Source organism: Panthera leo, chromosome D1 (assembly GCF_018350215.1).
Source record: "Panthera leo isolate Ple1 chromosome D1, P.leo_Ple1_pat1.1, whole genome shotgun sequence".
NCBI classification, from domain to species: Eukaryota; Metazoa; Chordata; class Mammalia; order Carnivora; family Felidae; genus Panthera; species Panthera leo.
This window is the reverse complement of record NC_056688.1, coordinates 34,720,045-34,740,537: the sequence shown is the minus strand read 5'-3', so window position 1 is coordinate 34,740,537 and position 20,493 is coordinate 34,720,045. Positions and strand designations below refer to the sequence as shown.

The 20,493-nt window shown below is 33.7% G+C and overlaps 1 long non-coding RNA gene across 4 annotated transcripts in view; it reads left to right on the top strand.

Annotated features, from left to right (window-relative positions):
• LOC122199965 overlaps window positions 1-20,493 on the top strand; it is a 79,666-nt gene that overhangs the window by 16,468 nt on the left and 42,705 nt on the right. Inside the window, exon 3 of one of the 4 annotated variants that reach the window (XR_006193675.1) lies at window positions 13,308-13,421. The exons of 2 other annotated variants lie outside the window; for them this stretch is intronic. This is a non-coding gene — a long non-coding RNA (uncharacterized LOC122199965). Of the gene's footprint in view, window positions 1-8,176; window positions 8,337-13,307; window positions 13,422-20,493 lie in introns of those variants that run through there. One more of the 4 variants, XR_006193676.1, reaches the window with a different exon arrangement.

The following is a 20,493-nucleotide window of genomic DNA, read 5'->3' as shown; positions in this document are numbered from 1 at the left end:
GAATTCATTGAAGGTAATCTTACTCAAGTATTTATTCTCGTCACCAAGCACATAAGACACTCACCGAGTGCTTATTGAAGAATACATGAATCCTACCATGTTCTTTCATTATTATTTCAATATGATTTCAGTATGAATTTCAATATGATTATGCCCAGGAAATATGGTGTTAGATATACATAAATGTTATATTATCTAAACTTTCATTAATAATAAATAACATAATAGCAGTAAATTGCATCCCTCACTCTTTATGTTTTTAACACATACAGAAAGAATTCAATGACAGTTACGGGCAATGTGCGCAGTGCTATTTTATGTATAAGATATAGTTTAATTTTGATGGCTCTGAATCAGTAATTATTTAAATATTTTTGTGGACTAAAATTCCCTAATTTGACCATGACAAATTAGGCCTAATTTGATGAATGACAATTTTGGAGAAACGGTACAAATAGTCCTTTGCATATGTACATATGCACACAGAGCTCCCAGCCAAGGCATGAATTCCGTAGGTGCCCACTACTAGCTGAAGGCTTTTTTTGGTATAATAACTTGTCTGATAGCAGCATAGTTTATTATCACATGTTGCTTGAGACTCTACCTTAGTTTCATCATTGTGTTTATTAGTGGGATCTGCTCACTAATGGCACTCATTTTATTTCCTTATAAGTAAGGATTTCAGGGGATTATTTCCCCATTGAGTTTTCTCGAAGTTATATTAAATTCAGTGTCTGTTACTAAGCATCACTTCTTTGATATTAATCATACATAGTACTGAACACTTAGCAGATAGTCTTTCATTCATCTTTTAAAACTGGGAGCTATGATTATCCTAACAGTGTCTTTGGTATTGATACTTGTATCTAGCAATGATCCTGAGATGAGTGATAAAAATGTACTGCATACGTTAAAAAAGTTGTCTGAAGTTCTGAAGATGGCTTCCAGAGCTGCTCATTTATAAGGATAAAGTGAAAACTTTTGCAATTTATTGCGATTCTCATTTCCCAAAGAAATTTGTATGTACAGATATAGCTATATTAATTTAATCAGACAATATGGGGCACCTGGGAGGCTCAGTAGATTAAGCGTCCAACTCTTGATTTCAGCTCAGGTCATGGTCTCACAGTTTGTAAGCTGGAGCTCTGCATTGAGCTCTGTTTTCAGATTCTCTCTCTTCCTGTCTTTCTGCCCCTGGTCCACTCGTGTGCTCCTTCCCTCCCTCCCTCTCTCTCTAAAAATAAGTAGATAAAAAAACTTAAAAAAATTAATCAGGTAATAGATTTTATGAGACCAGATTAAGAACATGCTCCCAAATATGCTTATTTGCACTTAGATCGGAAAAGGTTGTGCCATTTTAAGTTAGTTTTCAAAATTAAATATAATGATGCCTAAAATGTTTTTAGATGGGGTTGGGCACATGTGAGTCAATAAGCATTAATTAGTTTTTAACTTTAAACTAAAGTATTTGCAACTATGTAACATATAGGAAATATTACTCTAGGATTGAAATAAGGTTCATACCTTAAATGGTATGCATTCTGGATATATTGAGCATTGTTTAGAACTTCAAATTAATGATGGCTAATATTTATTTGGTGTTTGCTGTATGCTAGGTACTATTTTATGTGCTTTACATAGCACCTAATTTTCACAACAAACTTATGAGGTACTGTTACCATCTCATAGATGAAGAGTCTGAAGCACACAGATATTGAAAAAATTCACTTATGGACTATTAAGGGGCAAGGCTGTTTTTGCACCCAAGCAACTAATTTGTTCACCATGACTCTCCTTATTATAAGATTAATAATAGAGAGATATTTCGAAATTTCCCCATTACAGTTTCATTACATTTTCATTATTATCATTCTATCTTGGGCCTACCCTTTACAGGGGACCCTGCTTTACATTTTTTTCCAGCCAGGCACCATCCCTGAAGGAAAGGATTTTGATAACCATGGAGAATTATTTCTTCTGAGCTTATACCCACCATCCCTTGCTATAGGTCACACTAGAAAACTGAAACTTCAGAATTCTTTCATAAGGTGACATGAAGCCTATCCCCAGGTCCTGATAGGCCTCTAATCTGGATCCATCTCTTTGGGCAGACTGGTGTGGATATCTGTAGATCTAAAGGGCAGCCAAGATTTAGGGGAGGTGAAGGCAGCTTAGAATCATGGTCTGGAACGCCCGCCTTGTACACAAAGCCTCTTGTGGTACCGTAGAGTAAATGGGCAGACTGCTGAGTAGGGACCTTGAGTCAGGGTCCTCAAAGGTTCATGTTTTTGTACCAAACTCTAAGGAGTCTAAAAATTCCAAATTCACAACTGACTTTGCAGAACTTAAAAAGAAGTATGTGCAAAGTTGGAGAAAGAGGCACATTAGCTTGTCTTAAAACTTCTAATTATTTACACTTGATATATGGGTCACTATAAATATTCTTGTCCCAGAGCTTCAAATATTAGAGCAGGTCCTGGCTTTCATGTTTGCAATTATATTTTATGCATATTATAGCATAAGGGATTTGATTGTTACTTTATATTCTTTACCTACTAAGTATGAGACTACATTTTCTCTCTTGTGAATAATGACATAGCTAATGCTTTAAGAGAAAATATAGTACATAATAGAAACTAACTTCATGCTGCTTACTGGGTAACTGGTAGATTAATTTTTATTTTTTATTTTTAATTTAGAAAATTTTTAAAAGTAAACTCTACACTCAACAGGTGGCTCAAACTCACGACCCCAAGATCAAGAGTCTCATAATCCACTGGCACCCCTGGTAGACTATTGTTAGAGACCTTAACACAAGACTCTTACATTGTCCCATTTATCATCAATGCATCAAGAGAGCTCAGACAGTCATACTATATATATATATATATATATATAATATATATATATATATATATATATATACATAGATATAGATGATGTAGATAGATATGGATATGGATATGGATATAGATATATATAGATATGATATCTATCTCTCCTTCTATATGAAGAGAGGGAGAGAGAGAGAACAGGCTACTATGGGTGGCATTTTGAATCAAACTTAGAAATTCAGATCTTTAGTTGTTTGAACCTAAATTCTAATATCTTCTCTTGTCTTTCAACTGATACTGTCTTCATTTTTTTATGGGTCAGAGGAGTGTGAGTAGAAAACATGAATGTTAATAATACTTAATGTTAGGGAATTATTAGGATTCAATCAATGACCATAAAAAAACTAAGCTTTTTTTTTTTTTAAGTTCAAGGCATTAAGGAATTAAATACTAAGTATATTTTAGCTACTTTCTAAAATAGCAATCTCCCTGTAGTCTATTTTCATTTACATCAAATATCCATTCCTTAATACTTTTTACTGTTCTTTAGTGAAGTATACCACACCTGATCTTTAGATAGTATCATTTCTAAATATTTTAATATAATAAAATAATAAAATTTAGAAGTTAATTCCTATGGCACTTTTAATGTTTTAATTCTTAGGAAATGAGTTTTGCAAACTATGTTTAAAAAACATACTCCCCCTCTACCCAACTCCTTTCTTAAAATATATGCTCCATTCTCTAATCAAGGGTAAGAAAGGCTTTTGACAAATTAATTCAGGGTTCAAGGAGGTACTTCTATGGAAGAATGGAAAGTGTCTGGCTGAAATGGTGTGGGGCCTGAAAACAAGAGAACTATGGATCTTGAGAAATTTAAATTAAATTTTAACTATATAAGAAGGAATCAGTTTCTAGGAGCTATGGTAGCATGCTAAGAAAATCAGTGGAAACACTAAATTTCTCAGTTGTTAGAACTATGCATTAAATGGCAGCCCCAAACTGCATCTGTGTTCATTTATTTATTCATTCATTCAGTAAGTATTTTATCAAGTGCCCACTATATTACAGGCAATACTACTTAAAAATTACATAAAATAAAATTTGAATCCTTACAGAGTTTCAAGAGGGGAAGTGTGCTATATTGTTTATCAAATAAATATTCAAATAATTATATAATCACATATTATTACAAATTCCATAAGGAACAATTTTGCTAAGAGAGAAAATTATGAGAAAGATGTTTCTCTTTCTGAGGAAGTGATGTAGATCCAAGAAAGGTAAACAGTATTCAGGCGAAAAAAGGAAGGAGCATTTGAGGCCAAGGGAACAGTATGTGCATTTAAAAAACAGGGGCGCCTGGGTGGCGCAGTCGGTTAAGCATCCGACTTCAGCCAGGTCACGATCTCGCGGTCCGTGAGTTCGAGCCCCGCATCAGGCTCTGGGCTGATGGCTCGGAGCCTGGAGCCTGTTTCCGATTCTGGGTCTCCCTCTCTCTCTGACCCTCCCCCGTTCATGCTCTGTCTCTCTCTGTCCCAAAATAAATAAAAAACGTTGAAAAAAAAATTTTAAAAAACAGTGTGTGTGTATATATATGTGTGTATATAGAAAATTAGAAAAATTAGAAAATCATTATACATTATAAATGAAACTTGCCTGTTACTTTTTCTTGGAAAATACATTTATGGTTTTTTATTATATATTTAATAAAAACTCTTCTCTGAACATTGTAAATTGTTTACCAGATTACTAAGTTTAACCATATAATTATTTTCTCAGGAATTTAGCTAGGAATTTAAGCTGAGAGCTAGAAAGGTAAAACATTTTCACTGTAAAAAAATTTATTTAACAAAACATCTTTCACAAAGTCTGATATTTACTGGAAGAGTATTAATACTACATATTACAAATAAGAAAAGTCAGATGCCTTTCTAATAATGCAATAAGGTAAGGTAAATAGTCTATTTGTCAGACAGAGATGGAAGTTAGCATTTTTAACTTCAGGCCTCATATACAACTGACTAAATCCTTCATTTTACTTCAGGAATGATTTAATAAAATTGAATTGGACTAGTAAAAAGGAGAATTTTTGAAAGTCAGTGTTAAGGTTTATTCATATACTCATAGGAAATATTTTATATTAAAGTCATCTATTTCAACATTTTCTATCTTATGTCTTTGTTTTGAAAGAGATTATTATCACTTAAACATTGCAACCTTTATGTATTTTTAAATTATTAACACAACAAGAAGAGTATGAATGAACTTAGAATTTTTTTTCAGTATACTTGAAACTAAAAAGCAATTGATATCAATAATAAAAGCTAATATGTATTAAGAACTTACTATTTTCATAGTCTGCTCTATTCTAATCTTCTACTCTAACTTGTTCTTACATAAGAAAAAATATGTCATAAAATTATCAATATTGAGAAATGCTAATATGTGAAGGTGATTTTTACCATTTAGTTTTAACAACAAAAAAAAAAAGTTTTGTGTGTATGGTGTGTCTTTAAAAATAAGGATATTTAGATTGCAACGGTGAAATGTAAATTGTAACTAACATTATGTATAAGATAAACAGGCAATTTCAGTTTTTTAAAAGCTCCATTGTGGGGCACCTGGGTGGCTGTCAGTTAAGCATCTGACTCTTGATTTCAGCTCAGATCATGGAATCAAGCCCCACAAAGGCTCTGCGCTGACAGCATTGGAGGAGCCTGCTTAGGAATCTGTCCCTCCCTCTCTGCCCCTCCCCTGCTCTCACACATGTGCGCGCTCTCTCTCTCTCTCTCTCTCTCTCTCTCTCTCTTCAATAATTTTTTTTTTAATGCTCCAGTGTAAGTGATGAATCCCTAAATTATACATCAGAAACCAATTTTAACATATATGTTAACTAACTACATTTTAAATAACAACTTGAAAAAGGAACACATAAAAGCTCCGAAGACCTGGGTATGTATTTTTTTTTTTTTTAATTGATCGTGGGTACATCAGTTTCCCTCAATTAATCCAGTAAAAGGTAATCAAGAAATTCAGCCTCTAAGCAATTAAAATAACTTGTTTTTAATAGGATCACCTGTTGGGATTTTGACTTTGTGAGATTTTACCCTAATGTTTAAAAATGCCTTAACTGGGGCACCTAGGTGGTTCAGTCGGTTGGGCGGCCAACTTCAGCTCAGGTCATGATCTCGTGGTTCGTGGGTTCAAGCCCCGCGTCCGTCTCTGTGCTGACAGCTCCAAGCCTGAAGCCTGCTTCAGAATCTGTGACTCCCCCTCTCTCTCTGTCCCCTTCCCAGCTCATTCTCTGTCTCTTAAAAAATAAATGAAAAAAACGTGAAAAAATTAAACAAAAATAAAAATGCCTTAACTGACAACAATACAAAGTGCGGCACAGACTATTTTCATAGCTTATACATAATTAAACAATGTTTTACTGCTTCTATGCAAAAGATTGCAGCTTTTAGATATATTTTCATACAATTTTTAAAGTTTAAATACTTGTGAAAATTTATTTGTACTTGTGCAAGAGTATAACTTATGGGACTTGTACATGTTTTGTGCAGCTATGTTAAATGCATCTAATATATTTATAAAATGTGTATTGAAAGTTAGTTATTTTACATGCCTTTTCGTGAAAAAATTCCCAGCATATTTCATTTTTCCAAAAGGTAATTGGAAAAAAAAAAACAAGCTGTTTCACAGTCATACAATTGCAAACCTTAAAATAATATCATGACACACTATTTAAAGCATTTGGAATAACTTTCCCTTTTCCTTGCATTTTGCCCAGGAGTTTTCACAGTCAGTGCATAAACTACGTCTTAAAATAATAGTAAATCAGACTACTGATGTCAGTTTACAGATAAAGTTGAAGGTGACCCAAAACAGTAAATCAATGGAGTGACTTTAAGATCTGCTCTAAAAAAGTTCAAGTACTACTATACAACCTAAAGTAGAACAGGGTATCTCAATCCAAAGGCCATATAATGAATTGTGCTGGTGTTACAATGTTATGATATCGGTTATTCCAAACAAAATGAGAAGCATATTCAACAATATTAAACAAAATCAACAATAAAATGATTCATGTTTTCAGTTTTTCTCTATTTTCAGGAGGCATTTCTTATTAGTGGCTACAAAATAAAAATCTTATCCATAATCTTTAAATATTTTCACATTAATCAGTTAGGGTCTAAGTTACCAGAAACGAAACCGAAAGAAATTGATTACTTATATTCTTTACACTATTTGTGTTTTGTTGTCTCATGTTCTAATATATCACATGAAGCTTTCGGTTTGCCAATTCTTAAGAGACTACATTGCCCTACAGCTTCAGTTTGGCAAAGCCAGTTTCTTATTAATGGATGATACGTGATAAAATTCTGTATCAAAATTCTAAATTAAAGTAAAAGGAATTCAAGAGGAATTCACTCTAATGAAATCAGTACTGCTACTGTGGTATTAATTATATCCTGAGCCCACATCTTAGGCAAAGATGGTTTCTAGTCAGCTGAAACTCACAAGAAGTGCCTCATCCTTCCATCTTCCTTAGTATGCTTTCATTGTACAAAGTCGGGCTGAAAACCCATAATAACATCCTTGAAAACACTGCTAATTTTATGTAAATTAATGATAAATTACAAAAATATTTTAATGTTTATTTTTGAGACCGAGAGAGATCATGAGCGGGGAAGGGGCAAAGAGAGAGGGGAGACACAGAATCTGAAACAGGCTCCAGGCTCTAAGCTGTCAACTGCAACGCAGTTCGATGCAGGGCTCGAACTCATGAACTGTGAAATCATGGCCTGAACCGAAGTCAGATGCTCAACTGACCAAGCCACTCAGGCGCCCCAACTCATGATAAATTTTAATTTTGTTGCTGTTTCCAATGCTGCCTTAATTGGTCTCCCTTCCCTTTCTGGAAGAGATTTCAGAAACATGGTTATATCATGTAGCATAACTGCTCTACATAGTGAAACACATTGGTTAACAATAGTAATGCTGGAGCCAAATCACCTGGGTTCAAAATTCAGTGCTTCCACTTGAACAGTTATAATCTCTTTGCCTCATTTTCCTCATCTGTAATGACCTGAATTAGTAAATTGAAGGTGGCTTTGCACAATTGACTTAAGTCTATTTGCATATTTACCTGAAGTGGGTGGAGAAGTGAAACAGAAAAGTAAATGTGCAAAGTATCAGATTTCACAGATACTCTCTTGCCACCTTTTGAAATATGACCGAAATGGACATGTTCTCCTTTACTGACGACAGGCTGTGGTCACCCTGATTCCTTTGGGTCTACTTACTCCAGAAGTGTATTAAAAGTTTATTTATTATTGCAGGGTGAAAACTTACATGAAACACTTAAAAAAAAAACACCTGAAGATAAAGAATACAAAGTGAAAGAACAGAGACAAACTAATAACAATTTTCTTCAAGTCCCAATGTATATAATTCCCATATATACAGGTCTCTGTGTATCCATATCATCAATCATTTAAATAAAACTGGTAAAGACTGAAAATCAAAGATTTTATATTTTCATCTTGTCACAACCCTATATGTCTTTGATGCTATTTCTAGTTTCCTATTTTAAAAAGGAAATAATAAAATCTTGCTTGTTCTATTACTTATTTTATTTCCAAAGAGTGGGTGATGCTGTGAATCTAGTTCATGGTGTATTATGAGATGAATTAGTTTCTTTGATAACTACTTTTTGTTGTATAGCAAACAGCCATTAATTTAAAACTTGTAAATTGGAAATCTGGGACCATTGCAGTAGCATTAGGAGAAACACATTCTTTCAGCATGTGATTACTTCCATAATTCTTGAGTATGGAGAATTACTGCCAAACAGAATAGTCAACTTTCCCTGATAAGATGTATTGACTGACACTTTAGTAGAAAAAAGGTAGAAAATGAAAACATTATGTATTTCAGAGAATGCATTTCAGAGAATAATAATATGCATTTCAGAGAATATAATTGGAAACACAAACTAAAGCAATTGTGGTTTTTGTTTTTATTTTTAAGAAAGTAAAGAAGAAAGTTGAGAAATAAAATATTTTTATCATTTGAAATATATGATCTTTTGTGTTATAATTTGGTGGGGGATGTTCTATTCTTTATTTAGATTAATTCAACTATTGGTATTTGTCATAAAATAGTTCTCATATCAGAATTAATGTTTCAAATAGAAAAAAAAATAGAGCATTGGAAAGCCATACATTAAAGACATAAATATTTATTTTTAGTATTTTTATTATTTTTTAAGTTTATTTATTTTGAGAGAGAGAGAGAGAGAGAGAGAGTGTGTGTGTGTGTGTGTGTGTGTGTGTGTGTGTGTGTGTGTGCGCGCGCACAGGGGAGGGGCAGAGAAAAGGAGAGACAGAATCCCAAGCAGGCTCCTGTAAGCTGTCAGCACAAAGCCTGACATGGGGCTTGAACCCACGAACCACAAGATCATGACCTGAGCTGAGCTGAGATCAAGAGTCGGACGCTTAACCCACTGAGCCACACAGGTGCCCCTAAAGATTTACTTTTTATTTTTAAATGGAAAAAATAAACCCAAATGTGTGTATGTATATATACATTTCTTAACTATATATGTTTTTTTCTTAATATATATTTCTTAACTATATATATATTTCTTAACTATGTATATATATATTTCTTAACTGTATATATATAGTTAAGATACTTAATGTTTTTCTAGTGAAAACTGGACTCTTCAGTGGTAACCTAATACATTTCTAAGTGTTGAGTGCATAGTTAATTTATTGCTTTGCATATATTTAGCACCTTGTAAACTTGAGGGGTACTCAGAGTTTCAAATTTTTCATTCCTTTCTCAAGAATAATCATGGAATGAAAAATAAATATATTCTTATATTAAATGCTTTTTGAATGTGATGTATTCATTAAAACATATTTTATAAATCATAGCTTGCTCCCTTAAGTGAATCTCAGTGTGTAACAATTACTAATAACCTACATGTGTGTGCTAATATTACATCAACACATGTATCATACATGTGTATATACATGTGTGTACATGTAGAGTAATATGAATGCATATGTATATTACATAATATTCAAGTTATATCATAACTCAAGTTCAGAATAATATCACTTAACATGGCCAAAGCATTTATAGGAGGCTAAAATAAAACAGCCATTAAAAATATGGCAAAAATAACAATTTCCTGACTTTAACTATATTAAAGATTCAGGAGGCCTATATGCTTTTCTCCTGCATCACATTATTCTTACTAATAAGCCAAATCTATAAGCCAAGTTTCCTTTTTATAGTGTATTTGAAGAAAGGCATTTCTAATCGTACAATTTCATGTAATTCAGTGTAATAGCATCAGTGTACTCAGCCCCAAAGGGAAAAGGACAAATAGCTGAATCATTAATGACATCCAGAACTTTTTCCCTTTTGAGACTTACTTGATTTTCAATGCCATCAATGGTGATGTATCTGAAAGTATGGTATTCATTTGGAATATTCAGCATATCATTCATGAACTTTCCCGTGGTGATTTCATTTAGCATGCCAAAAATCACCAACGGGAGTTTCATTACTAGAAACAAGCCTAGTTTATTTTTGTAAATTTATTTTACTTCAACAGTCAACAGCAGGTATTGATTACCCACTGTGTTGAGAGCATTGCACTGTGTATTATGAGGAAGTCATTACAAAGGAAGTAAAATATTTGTTCAAAGAATCACTTACTTATCATCTAATGAAGGAAAGAAGGAAAACTTTATACAAATGATTAGCTATCAGTCAATCTACCCACTTACTCTATTCATTCATTCATTTACTTTATTCATCCATTCATTCATTCATTCATTCATCCATTTACTCCATTCATTTACCTTGTATTTTTTTTAAGCATTGGAGTTTATACAGATACACAAGAAGCTGTTTATTCCCTTCAAAACTCACAGTGAACAGGAAAGCCAGATATAACTACCCACAGAATAGTAGAACAATTTTATTATGACTAGGAGTGTTAGGAAAGCAGTGGGAAAAATGGCTTTTGAAGGTAGTCTTAAAAGGATGAATTGGATTTTGACTGTTGGAGATGTGAGAAAGTAAATTTCAATAGAGAAAATACCATAAACAAAGGCACAGTTTTGCAAGAGCAATCATGATAAGGCCATTGTGAAACTGCAAAGAGTAGTTAAGCATGGTAGAAAGAAGTGTATGATATTGAGGAGGCAGACAAAACAGGGGTTACATGGTTATATGCACAGGAATCTAGTATTGTGTGTATGTTACATATTAAATATATATACACATTTATATATATATGTGCACATGTATATACACACATACATACATGCATACATAAAAAGTATATAGTTTGAGTGGGTGGTCTTTGTTGAATAGAATGGACACTTGAAAATGGATACTTGTTAGAAGCTTTAATTAAAAAGCTAACAAATTGCCAAACATTTTAAAAGAGTGTTAATGTGGTCAAGTGATCATCTGTAAAACATATCTAGTGGTTACATACTGAATGGGTTGACTTTTATGAAAAGACAGCACTTTTGACATACGAAATAGACGTGAATTTAGAGAAAATGTTTCTAAGTCTTATTGAATCTACTTGCTCTGAGTCTAGTTTTGTACCCTTTCAATGTATCCTTAATGCTATCACAAGAGAAAATTTTCTAATTCTTAAATCTGATAATGTCTTACCACATTTACAGTAACTACAAATTAAACCTCTTCAAAAATTTGGCTATAGTACATGATGAAATCCCAGCTTTAGAGCATAATATACAAGGCTCTCCATTCTACTTTTAGACTCAAATTCCTCCACGTCCCCCCATCTCTGCATCCCCTTATGTTTTAATATTTAGCCGTTTAGCAAAATGATCTTTCTACTTATAAAATGTTTAAGACAAATTTGCTATGTATTACTACATCCCCTATTTTTGGCTTACAGTCATTCACAAAAAGTGGGGAAAGAGCTGGATTCACATCTGTTTCAAATCTATTTCTGTGTGTGTGTGAAGTTCAAAGATCCTATTCCTTAAGTCCCTAGTGAACTAATTCTTTATTTCCAGCCTGAAGTTAAGTTCAGTCTGTTTTCATTGGAAACAATTTAGGATAACAGCTAAAAGACTGCAAAACATGTACATTTTTTTCTAAACCCTTCTGAGTTCATATGCAATTTGCAGTCTTTTAAGTTATCTTCAAGACCTTTTTATTCTACTTTTCAATTTTATTTTTTCCTTTTTTTTTTCATCTGTGGTTTCTAATAACATATGAACTTAATTGATACAGATGTAAGAACTCTAAACTATATGTTCCTGAAATTATTCTAATTGTCTAAATTTCTCTTTGGCTTGTTGTTTTGGAAAGTTTTGCCATAAGAGTATTTTCCTATTTTGAAGGGAGTGTGTGTGTGTGTGTGTGTGTGTCTTCTTTAAGATGTCATTGAGCTTTATTTTTATCTGGTCACAAGAGAAAGGGAACAGGGCAGAAAAAGGAGTAGGAGCAGCCAGGTAATAATATGCATAGAATGAGGGAAGAAGACTAGTAAAATAAAGCCATTAGGCTTAAGTTGAGGTTGGAGGATCTAAGTGAGAGTTTTAAGTTTTCTGCATGTTTTTGTTTGCCTTGGCCAAGGAATATTTTAAGGAAGCAATTTTGAACCGTGAGTCTTTTGGAAACTTTCTTATTCCAATAAAAACCAACCAATCAAACAATCATTGGATGTTTGTTTTCTTTCATTTTAAAGTGCCTCTCAAAAGAATAATTTTGTTCATATATAAAATTCCCCAATGGCCACTGTAAGTCTAATATTTTTGGTGTAAGTATGTCATTTAGAAAAAAAAAATAAGTACAAACCTTTGGAGTTTAGTGGAAAGGTGTAAGAACTTAGACTGGGACAAACCCATATGGTCTGGAAACAGTCAAATTCTTGCTTGTGAGTCTTGTCTTGAGTTCTCAACCTAATTGTTGGTTGTCAATCACAATTTGTTTGCTGATGGCTGGGTGACTGGATGACTGGATGGAGAGAAGATCTCTCCCAGAACCAGACTTTTATAGACAAAATAAGACAGGTTTAAGAAAAAATCTCCCGTGTTTTGGAATATATAGCAAGATTTGGTCTATCAGAGGCTGGTTTACTGAGACCTTTTTTATTTTTTTTTTTAAGTTTATTTATTTTGAGAGAGGAGAGAAAGCATGAGTCAGGGAGGAGCAGCGAGAGGGAGAGAGAATGAATCTCAAGCAGGCTCTGTCAGTGGTCACTACCTGTCGTCTTCATTATGAACTTTTACTTAAAGGAAATGAAGAAAATACATTGAGACTAATAGTAATTTTCTGACTAATAAAGCATCTGTCCACTAAGATAAAAGCTTTCAAAAGAGATGTGCTTAAAGTATTTGAGAACAATATGTATATGCATAAATATATATCCTAAGAAAATCCTGTCCTTTTCATTCCTAGAAACATTTGGAGAGGTTAGCAAAAAGATGGTAGAAGTTCAGATTCAACACAACACTCACCTTATCACCAAAGTTCAAGGGATGGCATATTCATAATTGTTTTGAAAGAAGCCTTGTGAGTAAATAGTCATTTGGATCAGCCCAATTGAATATCTATTTTTTCTTAGAAAATATAACTTATATGAGGGGGTCATTGTATAGTTTATTGTTCAGATGTGTTAGGAAGTTCTTGAAACAAACAAAGTTGTTTGCAAATTCATTTTCTGGGCTAAAAATTTCTGGAATAGTAGCCATACTGATAATATTCTAGACTAGTAATTCTAAAACTTAACCTTAAATCACAATCATCTGGAAGCCTTAATAAAACACACATTGCTGGGTCCTATCCCCAAAATTCAAAACATCTGAGCTGGGTCCCTAGCATATTTCCCCAAAGTTTCTAGGTGATACCAATATTGCTGATCTGTGAGGACAGTTTGAAAACCACTAATGTAGACAGTCTTACTCATTAACCATATTAAGCTGTGGGCTGGTGATCATTTCAGGGAGACTAACTGTGACTCTGAATATCAATAAAATTGTTTTAATATACCTCATACTTGTCAATGTGTAATATTCAAGATGTTTATTGCTTAAGAGAAGGGTATTGGAATCAGTGTTCTACATAGCTAATTTTAAGATATGCCAATTTTATATTATTCCTCTAAATGGTAAGGAGATCAATTATCAGAGTACAATTTGGGTTGATTTCCTAGACAATTTTACCCTTATGAAAATAGATCAGTGCATAGGTATTAATATACACTGAGTGAGGAGATGTGCATATTGGCTCTGGATCACAGTGTTATATCCAGTACAGGTTCTATGAATATGTGCTACTCCCATGCCAATCCCATTTTCTCTTTTTGTCCTTCATTGCCTAATTTTCTCATAAGCTCTAAGATGCACATTTAAATGCTTGCCAGGTCCTGGCTCTTACCAATTAGACTCATTATTACTTTATAAAAAGTGCAGGCCACCCCTAGTTACTTGCCTACTTTTCCAATTCCAGGGCACTGAGCATGCTGCCCCTAAAACTGGGTTCAAACTAACTGTTAGAATGAGAATGAGTCTTGCCCTGAAGGGATCTTTTCAAACTCACAGTTGGGCCTGAATGCAGTTTTGCCCTTAGGCTCTCTCTGTTCCTTCAGAGTGATAATCCAGGCTCCAGTGATTGTTGCCTTTGGGTTGTCTCCTTCAGTTTCAATTTCAAGGCTCGAGTGCATTTTACCCTCAGGTTTTCCCTTTTTAGTTTCTGTATTAGGGTTTAAAGGCCTACTGGCTCTAAACGCTTTCTCATTGCCATATTTTCCTGTTTCATGCTTCAGTAACATAGATGTGGACTGCTGTTTCATTGATCTGATGTTCCCTCTTTGAATTTCAATATCCCCTCTTTTTACTTATCAGGGTTTTTGTTTTAAGTTATACTTTATTTCAATTCTTAGACTTATTCTGTGGTAAGCTATGTAGCATATAACCAACCATCTCACCAAATACATATTTTCTGCTAGAAGAAATTATTTGCATACCTATACTATCTAACCAGTCAACATATTGGTAATAAATAAAAGATGTGTAATTGTTTTAATTCAAACAGAAGGTTCTTTGAATTATAAAGCTGAGAACCATGCTCGAAAACAAACAAAACCCAGCTAAGAGTGGGTGTAGTAATCATGCACATGCACATGCCAATGGAAGAGATGGTTAGGACATAGCTAATGCAGATGCTGGACACTGAAGCCACCCTCTAAACTGATGCCAGTAGATGCTTGATATCACCACAAAAAAACATTGAAATAATTATTAAAATATTCTCCCTCTGAATCACAGTTTCTTGTCCAGAGCCTCAGCTGGGAATATGAGATTGGCTGCACTAAGCCTGTGCCTTCCTATTGGCTTGCATCATGGTAGAAGTGGTCCTATTACCATCAAATCTTAAATGATGGCCCACTTCCAACAGCAGAAGTGATGCAGATATTGTGTCAAAGAAAACATGATTCTAAAAACATGGAGAATAATAACTAGGTCATTGTCATAAACATAAATAAAAAATACCTTATATGAGCTTCAACAGGTTTTTACTTTTGAATTCAACTTTTAATTATGTAGGACTAATATTTTTCCCCCTTCCTCTTTTACCAACATCATTTTCTCTTTGTCCTCAACTCTCCTGGAATATAAAGTAAATTATGGATACTACCTATAAGCCAAATTTCAGCTTATCACTAAACTGACAAGCATGAGCATCCTCGAGGAACACAATTTGATCTGGTCAGAGATAAATTATGCTCTCTCTGGGGATAGATGGTTGTGTTGCCTTTGAAATGCTTGGTGAATTCTGTACACCACTGTATGCTGTTATGTTGCCTTCAGTGAGCCTGATCTGTTTATCCTGAAGATTTTTTTTTAAAGACATTTATCTCTTCTTCCAATTTCCTAGCTTTCATATAGTTATGAACTATGTCCACCCCAAAGTCCATATATAACCAACACAATACAGGTTTTTTTTATTTTTTCCACAAACATGTTAAAAGGTTGGCCTTCTAATAAATAATATCCTTTACTTATTTCAGGCAAGGAAATTTCTGATTCTTTCTGGTCCTTTCCAAACATGTCTTTGAGTAACATAGGATAATGTTTCTACACAGAAAAGAAGCTCACTTTAACCTACAACTATTTCTAGGTGACTAAAACCTATCCAGAGGATAGATTATTTGATTCAATTATACACGATTCAATTACATATTTCACTGAACATGTTTTTAAGTATAATTTTATTCTATTTTTTAAGATTTTAAGTAATCTCTACATCCAATGTGGGGCACGAACTCAGAACCCTGAGATCAAGAGTTGCATGTCTTACAGACTAAGCTAGCCAGGCGCCCCTAAGTATAATTTTAAATTGTGATTTATTTCTTCATTCAGTAAACACTTTAGTGTCTACTTTGTGTCAGTCACTGTTCTCAATGCTGAAGATAAAATAGTGAAAAAAGGAGGTGAAAAATACCCACTCTAATAGAGCTTACATCCTATTATGGCATATATCTGAAGTACAAGTGAAACATGAATATAATTATATTTATGTATATGGTCACAAATGCTGAGGAGAAAAAGTAAAAAAGAGAATTGGCAGTATTGGGAAAGGTGGAACACAAATGATTAAAATTATAGCTAAAGAGTCCAGAGAAGTTAGTATTTAAGTATAGACAGTGATGGGATAAACCAAGCAGATATAAGAATATTTTAGACTGAGGACACAGGGTGCAAAAGATCCTAGGCAGGAACTTCCCTAGTTTTTTTCTAGGAACATAAAGGACACATGTTTGGTTGAATAAGAGTAAGTATTGGGGTTTAGGGGAAGATGAGGGGATGAAGTCTAATAGAAAACTTAGAGTTCATTATAATGACACTATTATAGATGAGATGGAAAGTTCTGGAGGTTTTTGAGTAGAAAAGGTTGTATTCTACTCAATGACTGACATTTAATAGCACAACTCTAGTTCCGAAGTGAAGCATAAATTATGGGGAGAGTGGGCAAAGGCAAGAACATGCAAAATACTAAGAAGGCTACTGCAGTATTCAATCGATAAATAATGGAGACCTTGACTAGATGGTGCCAATGGAGGTAGTCAGATTCTGGGTATAGCTACAGACTTTGCTTACAATTATGATGTTATAGCTGTGAGGGAAAGGATCAAGAGTGACTCCAAAGTTTCCAGCTTTAGCATTGAGATAATTTACAAGGAAGGAAAAGCAAGTTTGGAAGGAAACATCAGGAGCTCAGTTTTTGATACATTGGTTGTCTTGGGTATGAAACAGCTAAGAAGAGATGCCAATTAAGTGGTGAGATATCCAAGTCTGAAATTTAGGCAAAAGGTCTGGGCCTGAGATGTAAATTTGAGAGCCACGTACACAAATAATAGCCCAAGCTATAATCTGTTGCTGTAAAACAAAAGTACCCCTGGATTAGCTGCTTAAATTAAAAAAAAAAAAAATCCCACAGTTTCAGAAGTAAGGAAACTACAATGTGGAGAGCTATATAGCTTGACCACACACACCTAGGAAATTATGTGCAAGGGTATAACTTCAGAACTCTTTGCTTCTGCACCCTCAACTCCTTCAGTTACACAGCTCTGTATTCTTAGCCTTCCCTTGAACTGGCTGCACTTCCCACAACTCCTCAAGGGTCTACTGAGTGCTCTCTCTGATTGCTTCTTCCACTAAGTGAGCTTCCTTTATCTACCCAAATTCTTTCTTTACTATTATTAATCAAAGATAGGTTCTCTTCCTGTGACCTGAGCAGACAGGAAGGAAAATAGAGGAATGAGCAAGGTGCATAGAGCTCAGACAGATAACTGAGATGAGGACTCTTCAGACAGTTCTAAATGATGAGGATTGGATGGATAACGGGGGAGAAGGATAACCAATGGTGGATAGGTGTGTGTGTGTGTGTGTGTGTGTGTGTGTGTGTGTGTGTGTGTGTGTGTGTAAAGTCTTGTTTAGGAATGCAGGCAATTATTTTTTTTTCCTTTTTTTCTTTCCGACCAATCTAAATTAATGAAATCACAGCAAACTGCCCGTCAAGTATCTGAAGGAAAGAAATAAATACAAATGTGTGCTTTCAGCAGCACACCATTTTTCTTAGCACATAATTTTTAAAAGGCACGATAATATACTACTCCCTAGTCCTCCATTTTCCTATCAATTCACTGTCTTCTCATTATTATTATAGTGTTTAAAATTTTTCAGAGCAATCCATTATGCATTATCGCATGTGATTGTCATGAAAGCTATTTAGGTGAAGTTAAAACAGAGGTGGATAAAATTCATACATTAATATAAAAAGTACACAGTATGTTTCCTTGTAAATTTCTCAAAATGTGCAATTTGTTGGTAAACTATTGTTGTAGGGTTTTGGAATTTACCTTGTAACACTGAAGATGATAAAAAATAAATATCTCTGTTTTATGATATTCTCTTTCTCACCTCCACCTCCATTTTCCTTATTGACCATTTAGCCCCAAACGCTAGGAACCCTTCTAGGTTTCCTTCATCCCATCAAATTCTTTCCTCTCTGATCTGCAAGATCCCCAAATTCAAATTCCTCACTCCTAACTATAGACAGTGGTGGGATCTGTGATGAATTTAAGAAGGTTAATCTTGCTGAAAACTCTCTTTCTTAATCTCTGTCTTTGAGTTTAACATTATTTTATCCAAGATAACTGTATTCCTGGGCCAAATGTAGTCTATTTGCAAAGTTCTATTTTAGTGACCCTTCTCACATTGTCTCATGACTGTTTATTTCTAAATTAAATAAGGTTATTTGCCTATTCCTCCCTGTTTTGGGGGAAATTGAGCCCTTTTGCTTTTGTCATTATTGATTTGGGTTTTCTCTGTAAGAGTGAACTGTATTAATGGATGAGGGCTGGGGAAAATTTATGCCCTTTTCTAAGTACTTTTCTTTCACAAATACTTTTATAATGCAGTATGCAATTAGCAAATTGCTTATATACATCAAACATGTTCATCCATGTGCTGTTATATACAGTTTACCAAACACACACATTCACACACACACACACACACACACACACACACACACACACACACACACAGGCAACCAAACCAGAAACACAGGAATAAGCATTGTTGCTTATACCAGTCCATCAGTCCTTTGAATGAAGTAATCTGGGGCTAGAACTAACATTCATTTAAGGTAGTATTATGGAGAAAAGCTCCTCCTTTATTTGTCTCTCTCCCTTCCAAATATCCTTCCCTCTTCTCTCTCTTTCTTTCTTCCTTTCTTCCTTTCTTCTTTCCATCTCCCTTTCCTCCTTTTGCACTTTGTTTTTTATTATTTCAGAGACATCATGCTGATTGTCATCATTTGGGCTAAGTATTTGAGCAAGCCATTTAAAATTTTAAGGACACACCCTAGGAGGACAGGTACAATTCTATTTATTAGACTAATAGGCAGCCCTCATTAATGAATGTTTTCTTAGACTTTCTTGTCCTTCATTAGCATAGAATCTATTTTACAAAAATAGATTCTTTGCTTAGTAGAAAGGAAAATCTACTTCATTGTTTCTCTGTTATGCTCCTTGATGTTCCTAGTAGAGGTTGCTTCCTTAGTGCCTATTATCAGAATGAAAACAAATTTAAAATTAATATGATTTATTTCAGGCTAGTTCCCAGAGCTAAATGTACACAGGATATTATAAATACTTTTGTTTAGTCATTTATATGTCTATATGACCAGTTTTTTTTTTACAGTAAAAACATCTGCAGCCCCCTTTACAGCTCATTCAGAATTATCTTGTGGAATTCACACACTTTTTGCATTCTTATTAAAAGCATTAGAAGAGTCATTACTGCCAAGTATTATTGACTTTCCTGTAACATCCTATTCATAATCTGTATTCTGAGTTTCCAGTCTCTCTATTAATATTTCTATTAATATCTCTATACAGTCTCATCTCCTCTCATTAATAATAATGTTATATATACCAGTTTCCACATGCTTATTTTCTTTTATGGTTCATAAAATATGAATGTAAGGGTTATATTATAATTCAAATGTAATTTCATAGCAAGATATATGTTTTGTATATATTATCCATTTACTGCTTTGAATTTCCATTAAAATGTTGAATTTTAACATTAGAACATAGTCTACTAGAATGGTTAAAGTTAGTTAAATTTAGGAATGTAAGAGAGAGAAAAAGATTGGTTTAAAGTTTATACCAGTAAATATGGGTATATATATGAGTTTGTAGATAAGCTCTTGGTTGAAAACAATAATTTTAATTTATTAATTACAATAAAAACAAATCATATTTGACTATACCATCATAAGATAACCATATAATACCTTTAAAGAAAAAATATAAAATAAGTAGAAATACTTTAGGCTAAGAAATTGTGCAATCTTAAGCACATGTTTGTGCATGCACAATGGTATATTACCTGAGAAAGTTCTTTATTTTTAAAATCTACATTTACAAAGAAGATAGAAAGCCCACATATCATACAACTGAAACCAAATGACACTAAAACTATCATAGTTGGAAACATGGTCATGCTCTGATTAATAATTAACTGGTTTTAAACAGGTTGATCATTGGTATTAAGATGATGTGGTAATAGAA